Genomic DNA, 14,125 nt, shown 5'->3' on the forward strand with positions numbered 1-14,125 from the left:
AGGGAGAGGGCTCTGGCCCCTGACTCCATGGGAGGCTGCTGTGGCACCAGTGCCTCCCAGGGTGAGTGTGCAGCCAGCAGAAACTGTAGAGAGCCCTTCAGAGCCATCCCTTGGGCCTTAGGCAGGTGCTAGGGCACAGAGGTTCCTTGCCACTTGCCTCATGAGCCCTCCTAGACACACAGGGAAAGAATTAAAGGCCCCCTGAGTCGAGTCGCAGCACTCTGCTGCTCAGCCCTCTGCCAGTTGGCCTTACAGACCCCTTTCACTCTAGGTCATGCTTCCGAGCTTGGGGCACTGGTCCCAGAACCACCCCCTTTCTCTCCATTCCAGAACCTGCCCCTGAAGATAGGGCCCCACCTTCCACTCCAAGGTTCTAGATTCTCAGCCAACAGTGTGGCCTCCTCTGTCACAGAGAAAATCAAAGAAAAGAACTTTCACTTGTTCCCACCACAGCTACCCAACGCCCTTACACCTGCGCCCCTCACATGCCTTCCTCCCTTTCCTGTGGATAGATTGTTATCCCTGCTTTCTGTCCTGGGATCCCACTCCTCTTGCCTACCCAAGAGCATCGCTGTGGCGAGTCTCCCTCTCTCTGCTGGACCCTCCTCTACACCCTGCACCTGTTTCTTCCTAAGGTGATTGGTAAAGCCCTGCACTTTCTCTGAGCACCGGGACATTCCAGGGGCCAAAACAAAGTCCTACCAAAACACATTAGTGATTAAAAACTCTCAGTAAAGTAGGAATAGAGGGGAACGTTCCCAACTTGATAAAGAACATCAACAAAAAACCTGCAGCTAACATCTTAATTAATGGTGAGAAACTCAAAGCTTCCCCACAAAGATCAGGAACTCGGCAAGGATGTCCCATCACACCCCTCCTTTTCAGCTTCGTACTGGAAGTCCTTCACAATGCAGTTAAGAAAAGGAAATGAAAGGTATACATATTACGAAGGAAGATATAAAATTGTCTTTCTTTGTAGGTGATGTGATTATCTATGTGGAAAATCTGAAAGAATTGACCCCCCCCAAAAAAAAAAATTCTTGGAACAAGTAAGCTATTGGAACAAATAAGCTATATAGCAATGTTGCAGGATACAAGGTTAATACACAAAAGTCAATTGCTTTCCTATATACTAGCAATGAACAAATAGAATTTGAGATTAAAAATAATAGTATTTACATTAGTTCTCCCAAAATGAAGTACTTAGGTATAAGTGTAACAAAATATGTGCAAGGCCTATATGAGGAAAATTACAACAGTCTGATGAAGGAAATAAAAAAAAACACCCACAACACTAAATAAATAGAATAAATGGAGAGATATTCCATAATCATAGATAGGAAGACTCAATATTGTCAAGACGTCAGTTCTTCCCAACTTGATCTACAGGTGCAATGCAGCCCTAATCAAAATCCTATTGAGTTATAGCGTGGATATCAATAAATGGATTCTAAAGCTTATAGAGAGGCAAAAAATGCAGGACAGCCAACACGGTATTGAAGGAGAAGAACAAAGTTGGAAGACTGATCGCACCTGACTTACTGTAATGCTGCAGGAATCAAGACAACGTGGTCCTGGCAAAAGAATAGAGTGCAGAACTAGATCTACATAAATATAGTCAATGGATCTGTGGCTCTTTGACAGAGGAACAAGGCAATACAATGAAGCAAAGATAGTTTCTTGAAGAAATAGTCCAGGAACAACTGTACATCCACATGCAAAAAATGAATCTAGACACAGACGTTACAATCTTCACAAAAATTTCCTCAAATGGGTCACATTCTGTAAAATGCAAAACTATCCAACTTCTGGAAGAGAACATAGGAAAAAACGTAGATGACCTTGAGTATAGCAATGACTTTTTAGATAAAATACCAAGGCATAATCCATGAAAGAAATAATTGATAAGTTGTACTTTTTAAAAATTAAACACTTCTGCTCTGTGAAAGTCATTGTCAAGAGAATGAGAAGCCACAGACTGGGAGACAATATTTGCAAAAGACACATCTAATAAAGGGCTGTTATTCAAAATACACAAAGAACTTTTAAAACTCAAACAATAGGAAACAAATGGCCTGATTATAAAAAAAAAAAAAATGGGCCAAAGACCTGAACAGACACCTTAGCAAAGAAGATATACAGATGGTAAGTAAGCATGAAAAGGTGCTCCATGCTGTATATCATTAGGGAAAGAAATGCAAATTTAAAGGAGATACAACTATACACCTATTAGAATGGCCAAAATTCCGAGTACTGACATAAGCAAATGCAGCCGAGGTTGTGGAGCAACAGGAACTGTAATTGCTGCTGGGGATGCAGAATGGTGCAGCCATTTTGGAAGACAGTTTGGAGTTTCTTACAAAACTAAACATATTATTACCATCCAGCAATCATATTCCTTGGAATTTACCCAAAGAAGCTGAAAACTTATGTTCACACGGATGTTTATAGCATCTTTTATTCATACTTGACAAAACTTGGAAGCAACTCAAATGTCCCCAGTAGGTGAATGAATGAATGAATGAATGAACTGGTCCATCCAGACAGTGGACTATTATTCAGCAATAAAAAGACATGAACTGCCAAGCCATGAAAAGACATGGAGGAACCTTAAATTCAGATCATTGTATGAAAGAAGCCAATGTGAAAAGGCTACACATACGTGATTCCAACTATATGACATTCTGGAAAAGGCAAAACTATGGACGGACAGTGAAAAGATCAGTGGTTGCCAGGGGTGGAAAAGGGGAGATGAATAGAGCACAGAGGGTTTTGAGGGCAGTGAAAACACTCTATATGATACTATCATGGTGGTTACGAGTCATTATACATTGTCCAAACCCATAGAAAGTACAGCCCCAAGAGTGAACCCTAATGTAAATTTTGGACTTTGGGTGATGATGATATGTCAATATGGGTTCACAGACTGTAACAAATGTCCCTCTCTGGTGAGTGACACTGATAATAGGGGAGGCTGTGTCTGTGTGGCATCAGGAGGCATGCGGGACATCTCTGTACCTTCCCCTCAATTTTGTTGTAAACCTAAAACTGCTCTAAAAAATAGTCTTGGAAACAAAAATGAATCCTTGCCCTCACATGTCAATAGGTAACTGAGTACAGACTCCTGAATAAGTGGCCCTAGAACATGTGAGAGGCAAGGGGACATCTAAGGAGGGACCTGCATGGGATCAGGGCGGAGCCAGGAGGATGTCTGAGCTGGGAGCCAAGGGAGAGGCCAAGGGTGGATTGTGCGCCTTGGGTTCAGGGACCAGCCTGGAGAACAGAACGTCGGGGCTGGAGTAGAGTGAGCAAGGAGGGAGCCTTGCACAGGGCCCACAGGCAGTGCAGCGTTCCCGTGTTGTTTCTTACAGCAACAAGCATTTCTGTCCCACTCCTTCGTAGGTGGCTGTGTCTGTACTGAGTGGGTGTGAGGAGTTAAGCTTGGATCTGTCAGGGTGCAGTTGGGTTCAATCTCTTTTATGTGTCTCCTAACACACACACACACACACACACACACACACACACACACACACATATAAGGTAAAATTCACGTAACATAAAATTAACCATTTGAAAGGGAACCTTTCACTGGCATTTAGTACAGTCACAATGATGTGCCTCCAGTGCCTCTTATCTAGCTCCAAAGCCTTTCCTCGCCCCACATGACGCCCCGTACCATCCGGAGTCACTCCCCACACCCATCTCCCCAACCCCTGGAAACTACCAGTCTGCTTTCTGTCTTCATGGATTTGCCTCTTCTGGACGATTGTGGTTTTTTGGGTTTTTTTGTTTTAATGAACGTTTTTTATTTTATTTTATTGGGGAGTATTGGGGAACAGTGTTTCTCCAGGGCCCATCAGCTCCAAGTAGTTGTCCTTCGATCTAGTTGTGGAGGGTGCAGCTCAGTTCCAAGTCCAGTCACTGTTTTCAATCTTTAGTTGCAGGGGGCGCAGCCCACCATCCCATGCGGGAATTGAACCGGCAACCTTGTTGTTGAGAGCTCGCGCTCTAACCAACTGAGCCATCCGGCCGCCCCTCTGTCAGCTCAGTGGCAGCTCGTTGTCTTCAATCTAGTTGTTGTAGGGTGCAGCTCACTGGCCCATGTGGGAATGGAACCAGCAACCCCATTGTTCAGAGCTCACGCTCTAACCAACTGAGCCATCCAGCCATCCCATGGACATTTGTATACGTGGAATCACACAGTATGTGGTCTTTTGTATGTGTCTGGCTTCTCTCACTTAGCGGAATATTTCTGAGGCTCATCCATGTTGTAGCATGGGTCAGCGCTCGAGTCCTTTTTATGGCTGTGATGTTCCACTGTGTGGATGCACCACATTTTGTTTATCCTTCAGCAGTTGATGGCTGTTTGGGCTGTTTCCACCTTTGGCTGTTGTGAACAATAATGCTGCCGTGGACATTTGTGCACACAGTTTTGATTGAACACCTGTTTTCAATTCTCTTGGGTGTACACCTAGGAGTGAGTGGAATTGCTGGGTCCTGTGGTGGCTGTCTGTTTAAGCTTCTGAGGACATATTACCTTTGAAAGGCGTCTTCCAACAATGAAACACCTCCCTTGACCCCTCTCCAGCTTCTGCCTCACTTCTCTGCTCTCAGAAACCACACAACTCACAGGTGGCAACCCCGCTTGCTTTCCCCAATTTCTGGTTCTGGCCTTCACCTCTGCGATGCCAGTGGAACTATTCAGGTTCGTGGTCACCTTGTCTTCGTCCTGCTCGCCCTCGCTCCCTCCGGGAACGACCTGCGTGGCTTGGCACCCATCCCGCCTGCTGGCCCTTTGGCTCTGCCTCCTCCCCAAAGGTCCCCTCACTGGTGTGCCCCTTTCCCTGCAGACCTCAGTCCATCACTCACCCAACTCTCAGTTTTCATCCCTAGTCCAGACCTTTCTCCTACCTTCAGGCTCAGCCACCCACCTGCCCACGTGCGTCTCCCCAGGGTGTCTGCAGGCACCTCAAGACTCTAGGCAGGAGCTAAGCTTCCACCTTCCGCCAAGCTTCTGCCCTCTCGCTACCTCTGCTCCTCTCCAAGAGACGATGAGGCTGCAACATACATGCTGCGATGACCTCCTCAGAAATTCTCAGAGTAATCAGCAGGTGGGACCCTGGGCTGGGGGGACTGCCTTCCAGCAGGGCTGCTTCCTGACTCCACCACTGTAGTCTCCATCTCCTAGAGCTGTCTTAACGGTGAATCCCAGTGATTTGTATAGAAGGCCACGTGCCCGGCCTGCACAGGGGACTTTCTGACAGGGCTTCTCTTCCGGTCTCACTTTCTGAGCTGTAGCAACTTTTGCAGGAAGCAGTCTAGGCATGCCACAGAGCTTTTCTGAGCCTCAGTTTCCCCTAGGTGTAAACTGGGAATAATCTACTTACTAGAGGTCCTAGCGGGGCTTGGTATCCAGGGGTTCCCATAGGCCTGGCACACAGTAGGTGCTCAGTGTGTGCTCACATGGGGGGTCATGGGTCACGGACATGGATATGTGTGTGTGTACTCAGTGGTGCCCAGTCCAGCAGGTGGGTCTCCCCAGGGAAGGGTGGGTCTGCCGGCTGTGATGGGTTTAGAAAGCCAGGCAGGGGACAAATGTCTCCTCCCAACAAGACCCCCACCCCTCACCAGCCCAGGCTGCAGCTGCTTGAGTTGCAGAGGACTTGGCCCAGCTGACCCCCCATCCCCTAATTAGCCTGTCAGCACTGAAGAGCGGGCAAGAGGTCCCCACTAGGCCTGTGCCCAGCAGCTGGATTTGGAGGGGATTCAAGCCACGTGGCTTCCTTTGGCCTGAGGATGCAAGTGCTGTTGGGAATGGGAGTTTCATGGAAACTCCCCTCCGTTTTCCCCTTCTCATAACCAGTAGAGCCAGCCCAGGCAAATGGGTTCAGAAGGTGGGGCCTGGGACCAGCTGTGTAGACAGGGTGCGGCTGTCTGAATGGCTGACAGTATAGAGAGTTTGTGGCCCATGGTAATGGGTAGGGCTTTGGGGCAGTGCAGACAGATGAGCACTGTGGAAGCAGATGGATGGCCTGAAGGCAGGTGTGGGCAGTCGAGATGGGTGCCTTCGCTGTGTCAGTGCTGTGAGCAGTGAAATGGGTGTGACCTGATGACATAGGTTGGGGAGGGCAGGGGCATCCATGGGTCTGATCTCCACTCCCCCATGCTCTGACCCTCAGTAACTTCTGACCCCTCTTGTCCAACCCACCAGTCTCTGAGGAGGGGCCCAGGCTGCTTCCAGGCCAGGACTGGATTTTTAAGTCCACATGTCTTTCGAATCTTCCATTGTTTCCCTGTACTATGGTGCCGACATCTCCCCAACCCCCCGGTTCTCTGGCTCACCTATCCTCCCACCCACAGTGCCTCTCACCCTCACCCCTGCTCAGCTGGAGGGAGAGTGCAGCCTCCTCCGTCTTGGTCTCGGTCTCGGGAAAGGACCTGGAAGCTGCCTTTCTTTTGTTGTCCCTATTTACAGATGAGGATGTGAGGCTCAGAGAGGTTTAAGGGATTTTCTGGGGACCAGGTGCTCCTTTGAGCTCTGGTCTAGGGGTCAGGCTCTGGCTGACGGGTAGCCCTCAGAAGCCCAGCATCAGGGCCCCACAAGTCTGTCCCTAACTGCTGGCTGCCCCAGGGCTGGCCCCGCTCACCCCTGCTCCTAGGCTTTCCTTCCTGGTGCTCACAGAGCCTGTGCGGGGCCTTGCCTTTGTCCCAGACCTCAGGTGCCTTTTCTCTCTTGCTCACAGGGCCAACACTGTCTGCAGGCCATTGATCTGGTGCTGGGCCCTTTAATGCTCCTCTGAGGACCTCGGACCCCTGTCTGGGCTGACCTACCATGAGGGGTGGAGGCATGAGTGGAGCGAGGCCCACAGGCCCACGGGCCCCTCCACCCCTGTCTTTCAGGACGGATAGCTCCCACTCTGCACTAGGCACTAGGTTCTGACTCATCTCAGTCCCCCCACTTTACAGATGAGCCCACAGAGGCCTTGGAATGCACAGTGCACTCCCACAAATCTGAAGCCAGACCCATGCTTTCACTCTTCTTTTGTCCTGCTCTCACACTGAGCATTGGGGGCCTCTCATATGGGCTGGTAGGTGACAGTACAGGGCTCCTCCAAGCTTAGGCCTTGGGGGTGCCATTGAGGGGTGAAGGGACCATCCCCACTGTAGGGTACAGCTGATCACTAGTGCTGGCCTCTCCTGCCCACCCCACAGGCTGGAGCAGAGAGACGATTCTGAGTTCGTGCTTCACGCCATGTGAAATCTCCAGTGTTCTCAGGCCACCTCCCGTGGCTCACTTTCCTTGTCTGTAAAATTATAACATGTATTTCATAGGACTCTTCTGAGGCTTAAATGAGAGAATCTAGGTAGAGTACTTGGGGACAAGATGTGGTGTACCGTACCCGCTCAGTAAACATGAGCTCTCGTTATAGATTGTTGTTGCTTTGAACGTAGACGCAGAGCCCTTGCTCTGTGCCTGGCCATGTCCTGGGAGACTCCAGACATGAGTCAGGATCAAAGCTGGGGGTGGGGGTGGGCAGGGTGCCTGGTCTGGTCAGGGCTGTGACAGAGAGAAACCCAGGGAGACCTCACACTCGAGCTAGGGGCCTGAAGGACGTGCCAGAGGTTAGCCAGGAGCTGGGCATCCCAGGGGGAGGGGAGTGGGGTGGGGGGAATAGCCTGGGCAAAAGTATGGAGATGGGAACTGCCGGGAGTTTGGTGTTGTCAGAGGTAAACCATCAGAAAATGTCACTTCATTTTCTTTTCAGAAGCTCTTTCCAGGCCCTGCTGAAGCCACAGAAAAGGGGTGCCTGAAAGTGCATGAGGACCTCTGGAGCTGGCAGGGCCGGATACAGACTGTGAACACAGTGTCCAATGCTGGGACCCATGGGCCTCTTCCTGCTGTGCCGCCCGTGGCTGGCACAGAAATGCTGATGATGCTAAGCATAGTGACAGTGATGATGTTTCTCGATGCCAGGCACAGTTCTAAGTGACTTATGAACTCACTAATCCTTACTACAATCACACCTTATTAACCCCGTGTTACCGATGGGGAAACTGAGGCCCAGAGCGGTAAAGGGACCTCCCCAAGATCTCATCACATCTGAGCGGCAGAGCTGCAATTTGAACATGGTTGGCGTTCAGGCAGGCGTTGTGCACTGGCCCAGGGAGAGGGGAAGGGTGTTCTGAGGCACGGTGAGTGGGGGGGGCTATTCCTGGTGGGAGCCCACCCTGCCCTGCCCTGTCCTCCCTGCCCTGTCCTACTGTGTGGCCCAGGCAGAACTGGCCCTCTCTGGGTCCCTGGGCCTGAACCTTCCACTTCCAGCTGGGCCACACTTCTGCTGTTCCGAGGTCCCTGCCAGGCCTGGCACAGTGGCCACTCTGGGTCCCCGATCAGCAGGCATTGGTGGGGGATCACTCAGAGTTCCAGCTGCCCTGGTTTTAGAGTTGGAATGGGAGAGGGCCAGTCAGCTGTTAGCGGTTGCTGAGACTGGAGATGAGTGCTGCACGTGCCTGGACCCACTTTGTCCCCACATCCCTATGGGGAAGGAGTGACATCCTCAGCTGACAGGCCAGGAAACTGAGGCTCAGAGAGGGGCAGCTGGGTGCCTGAGATACACAAGCAGAGAGTCACAGAGCCGGAATGTGAACCCAGAGCCTGCCCACAGCAAAGCCTATGCAGTCTATATTTAAGCAGATGTGCTGCCTCAGGCTTTGCAGGTGGTGTGAATGCCAACCACAGTGGGCACTTGCTGAGCAATTACTGCCTGCAAGCCCTGTGCTGGCCATCAAGTCCTCACATGCCCAACCCCACCCTGGGAGGGGCTGTCAGCCCCCATCTCACAGATGAGGACACTGAGGCCCAAAGAGGGGACTAACCTATCTGGCAGGATTTGGGATTCTAGATAGCTCTGTTTCCCGGGATCCTGGGAGAAGCTAGGGGTTATAGGTTGCCCTGGGGATGGGCAGGGGCTTCGCAGAATTCCCAGCCCAGTACTGACATGGCTGGGCCTGTTCAGCTGGGCAAGGGGCCCCTTTTCTGTGATGACAAGTGGGTGATGATGAGAGGTCAGCGCTGTGATTTGAGGGCCCTTCACACTTGTCACTGTGCTGAGAGCTGTGTCCTTGGAGCTACCAAAGCTGGCCAACCTGGGCCTCCATTCAGCGCCTGGGAGTTGGGGCTGGACATTGAAGTATTGAAGAAGTCAGGTGAGGGGACTCCACGTGGCTGCGGCTTCAGGTAGCAGTGGGAACTGACTGCACTGAGCCATTCTCATCCTCCTTGGACACATCCACAGGATCACCCAGGGCACGGAGTGGAGCACAGTGTCAGTCAAGGTCACCTGTCTGGCTTCCATTCCTGGCTGTGTGACCCTGGGCAAGTTACTTCACTTCTCTGAGCCTGTTTTCTTATCTGTAAAACAGGGATCATATGGGGCTTACCTCACAGGGCTGCTCAGTTAGGGAGGCCAAATGCTGTGAGGAGAGGCACAGGCTCTGGGGCCCCTGCCTGGCTTTAGTCCCCACCTCTTCCTCTTATAGGCTGTTGGTCTGGGGTAAGTCACTGCACCTCTCTGAATCTCAGTTTCCTCATCTGGAAAATGTGGATAATAGTAGACTCTTTCCTGCAGGGCTTTCTCAGGACACAATGAGGCACTCGAGGTGAAGCCCAGTAAATACAAGCGGAGCACCTGTCCCAGGCTCTCAAGCAAGGGCTGTCCCGGAAGAATGTGAGAATCCACAGACTTGCCTAGAAAGCCAGAGTCCACTTCCCAGATGCCCCCGCCCGTGTGGGAGTTCAACTCCTGGCTGCCTGAGGGGTTCATCCTCGCAGCGTTTTCAAGCGAAGATAGGGGAGTGTCTGGGTCAGGCCCTCCCAGCATAGGCAGTGAAGCTGATGAGCTGGGCGTGGGGACAAGAAAGAGATAAGAGCTAGTGAATAAATCATTGCACAATCTGGGCTAATGGACCGCCATGGGACAGCATATGCAATTAGTGCATTAATTGTCCAGAGAGGGTGACTTCTGTGCTGGGTGACCCAGCATCCCATGGTTTACCAAGTGCCTGGTATCTGGGGCTCCCTCTTCTGGTGCTTGGTGAATCTGTGAGCCGGCGCTCCCCAGATCCTGCAGTGTCGGGGCTTGGGAGGGCCCACATCATCCCTGCTTGCTGTCCTCTGAGGGGTCTCCCCAGGACGCACAGCGGGCCCTGCCTGATAGAGGAACCTGCGTTCCAGCTTCCAGCAGCCCTTAGCTGGGGGAGGGATAGGGCAGTCCCCGGTGCAGGTGGCGCAGCTACGAGCAGAGCCTTTGCCCGCTCCCATCCCTCCAGCTCCTTTTCTTTTCCCAGCCTCTTTGTGTTTCATGGTTTGAACCAAAGGTGTCCCAGCTTAGTCAGCTCCTGCCCCGTTGCAAAGGTGACCAGACCATCTCCACTGACAGGGCTGGGCAAGGGACTATGGTGCACATGCATTCACATAGCCTGGGCACACATGCATGTGTGTGCCATGCCTGGTACACATGTGTGTGTGCACAAAGCTTGAACATGTGCAGGCATGAGTGCAAAAGCAGACACACGGAGACCTAGCCCAGGGTGTCCAGCACCAGCTCTAACGTTGGGACAGATCCGTCCTCGTGAGGACACAGGTCCGTGTCTGTGTGCACCTTGCACACGCACCACTGTGTTCCCACAAAGGAGCAGGGGCGAGTAGCTGACACACACACACACACAGACACACACACCCTGCTGCATGTGAGACGTGAGCTGTCAGGTTGCCCACTTCATACCTGGAACTTCCATCCGCACCCTCGTCTCTGCATGAGCACCTCCTCTGGCCACTGGAACTGTCCCCACCCTGCTGCCCTTGATTGATGACACCAGGCCACTGTAGTCCCTGCCTCCCACAGCACCATAGGCCACTCCTGTGACTGCCTTGCCCCTGAGGGGCATAATGAATGTGGAAGTTTAGGCACCAGTGGGCAGGAGCCCGGTGCCTGCTACTCATCAACACACCCATTAAGGGCTGCTGTCCTTCCCTGTATCACTTTCCTGGGGGTCACCCTCACACTCCCTGCTTCTGGGGAAATGCAAAGTGGGGCTAGGTGCATGCACACCCATGACACCCCTAGAATAGCAAGCACCATGCTGTAGGCTGTGTACCCATGAAAGGATGGTGCATACATGAGCACCTGTCGTGTACTGGGCACTTTTCATCCAATAACTCCATTAATTCCCAACAGTTATACCAGGGAGGCAATGGAATTGATTTAACCAATGTGGAAATTGAGGCAAGGATTAATCATACAAATGAGTGACTTAAGAGGCGGAGGCAGGGCAAGCTAGAGCACGTAAAGGCCAGGACCTGGCATAGGAGGAATCCATTCCTCCCCCACCCTAACACTCTCCCACCCCCCAGCAGATGCTGGTGTGAGGATGGAAGCACCCTTATTCACCCTCCCAGCTCTGGCCATGTGCCCCAGCACCAGGTGCACCTGACCTCTTCAGAATGCCTAGCTCGAGGAGGGCCACCATCCCTCCCCCAGGCACTGACTGGCCTGTTGCTTTGGGCCATTGGATTCTCTCTGACCCTGTTTCTTCCTCTTGGGGCAGGGAGAGACCCAGGCAGTGTTTCATAGGCTTGTTGAGAGGCATACACAGTAGATGCCAAATAAAAGGTTGAAGCATGAGAGCACTTTTTTCTTGGATTTTCAGTGGCTGCTCGTCCTGCTCTCGGGACAGAGATCTGCTGGTAAGACCCATTGCTCTAGGACAAATGACCCTAAACCTACCTCGTTCTCCTGGGCACAGGCTCAGAGAGGGCCAGTGGCTCAGAGTCACAAAGCACAGCAAGGGCCAGACAAGGTCCAGACACCAGGCCCTTGCCCCACCAGCCCTGGGCTTTCTGCAGCCCCTGCCTCTACACAGCACCAGTTAGCCATGAGGAAGAGGTGGTGGGAGCCATGCAGCTAGGGAAGGTTTCCTGTAGGAGGTGATGCTGAGTCACCTGGAGAGACTAGTTTCTCCTAGAGACATTAGGGCCAGGTATGTGTGATTGATTCCAGGGTCTCTGTTCCCACAGCCCTGGAAGTCCTGGGTTCCCATCCCAGCTCTGCTGTGGACCGGCTGTGTGGCCCTGGGCAAGATGCTCACCCTCTCTGAGCCCCAGTCTCTTTCCTCTATTGAAAGGAACGGTTGCATGAACTGAAGTAGCATGTGTTAAGTGTCGGGCATGATGGGTGTACAGTTCCAGTTCCCTAGAGTTAGAAAGACTTGCATGGTAGTGAGGTCAGTGTGAGGTGGCGTGGGGTGAGAATGTCAGTTGCCCTGCAGCTGTGGGTGCCTTCCCACCCTGAGCCTCATTCTCCTCATTGAAATTATGCTAAGAAGAGCCTGCATCTCACCCAGGACTAGATGAGGTATTGCATGGAAGGGTGATGCTGTCCCTGTGTTCCAGAAAATATCTCAGGTTTATGTTCCTCCCCGGGACCTTTGGAAGATTCCCAAGGGACTTTGGGTTTGACCTGGGACATCATAGATGGGTCACAGGTGAGACCCCGACCTATACAGGAGCTCCTCTCCCCCTTACTCTCTTGCTGACCTCCCTCAGATTGTATGCAGCTCCTTCTTGCCTCCTGACCTTTGCCTGGTGCTGTTTCCTGTTCCAAGCCTTGGCTCTCTCCCCACCAGCAGGAGGCAGTCACACAGCGCCTCCTGCAGCCTGAATCATTGACGCATTTTTTTCTCAAATGTCCGTCACCCTCCTATCTGTTCTGAGCACCAAGGGGCAGGACCTTTCCATCCTGTTCACAGGACCTCTCATGGACTCAGTGCTTAGCGAAGACACGCTTGTGGAATGAACGAATGGACGAATGGACTAATGAACGAGTGAGATGGCCCAGACAACCAACCTCACCATTTCATAGGTGAGGCTCCAGTCCAGGTCGGGTTGGCTGTGGATGCTTGTGATGTCCACTTGCTCAGGATAACATTTTTGAATGCATGAGAGAACCCACATAGGACCACAAAGGAAACCAGAAACGTGAAATAGTTATCAAAACATGATTTTAGAGATGTTTCAAAGGTGCAAAAGAATATCGTAAAAAATAAAAAACAAAACCATGATTTTAGAGTATGCGAGACAGTGATTATAGCATGCTGTTGCTTAATAATGCCTTCGACAGCAAGACCTAGCGAAGGCCCCATTACCTGCTGTACAGAGTGTGAAGCTTCAGGGCTTTGCTGTCTCCATTTGTCACAGAGGGAACACATTTTGCGGAGAGAAAAGGGAAGTTCACGTGTTTTCTCCATCAAGGTCATAGAGCCTTGGAGTCCATCTTTGGGCCCTTGGAAAGAGTCCTGAAATGTGCTGAGTTGTGGCAGGGACCACAGGACCCTTCCCTGCCCCATGCAGCCTGCCAGACCCCTCCACATACCCCCAGGTGCCCTCAGTTTCCCTCCTTTCTTCTTGGGCAGCCCTCATGGGTGCCTGGGGACCAACACAGGCATCATGGGCTATGACCTGTGGTTCAGTTTCCTGGACACGGCCCGGAGAAGCTGCTCTCTCAGGCCCACTAAATGGGCTGTTCTAGGTGAAATGCCCAAGGCAGGCATTGGGTTGTCTCCCTGCAGGGTTCTATTATGGGTGGGCGGGCCCCCCAACTCCCTGAGGCTTGGCCTGGAACCCCTGGCTGACCTGGCAGAAAGCTGACAATTCCTGCCTTGCAGGCTCATCCAGAGCTCCAAGGGGGCTCAGGTGGTGCCAACCATACCCCACTCCCTGCTGTGAGCAGTTAATAAGGGAAGGAGGTGGGAGACTCCCCATCCCTCAGGCCACAGACTTTTTCCTGCAACAAGTTGAAGAGGACCAAGGGGAGCCTCTCATTTGATAGATGGGGAAACTTCGGCCCAGACAGAGCAAGGTTCCATGTCAAGTTGAGGCTGGAATGGTCTTGAGACGGCATACAGCCCTGCCTGCCATCTTGCAATGCAGGCCTCAAGGGCACTCCTGGGTTACCGGGGCAGATCATGAGGGGCTTCTGCACTCTGCTTCCCACTGCCCTCCTTGGCCTCCTCCTGGAACCTGGCCCCATGCTCGAGGCAGTCAGACCTAGGCCCTGGCCTCAGGGGG

At 52.0% G+C, this 14,125-nt stretch overlaps 1 protein-coding gene across 3 annotated transcripts in view; it reads left to right on the forward strand.

Annotated features, from left to right (window-relative positions):
* Nucleotides 1–14,125, forward strand: part of KCNJ12 (potassium inwardly rectifying channel subfamily J member 12) — a 46,002-nt gene that overhangs the window by 12,703 nt on the left and 19,174 nt on the right. Inside the window, exon 1 of one of the 3 annotated variants that reach the window (XM_019715989.3) lies at nucleotides 12,902–12,920. The exons of the other annotated variants lie outside the window; for them this stretch is intronic. The gene's annotated coding sequence lies outside the window, so the exon portion shown is untranslated. Of the gene's footprint in view, nucleotides 1–12,901; nucleotides 12,921–14,125 lie in introns of those variants that run through there. 3 annotated transcript variants of the gene reach the window in all.

Source organism: Rhinolophus sinicus, chromosome 12, assembly GCF_057876585.1.
Source record: "Rhinolophus sinicus isolate RSI-liver-muscle chromosome 12, RSI-T2T, whole genome shotgun sequence".
Lineage (NCBI taxonomy): Eukaryota > Metazoa > Chordata > Mammalia > Chiroptera > Rhinolophidae > Rhinolophus > Rhinolophus sinicus.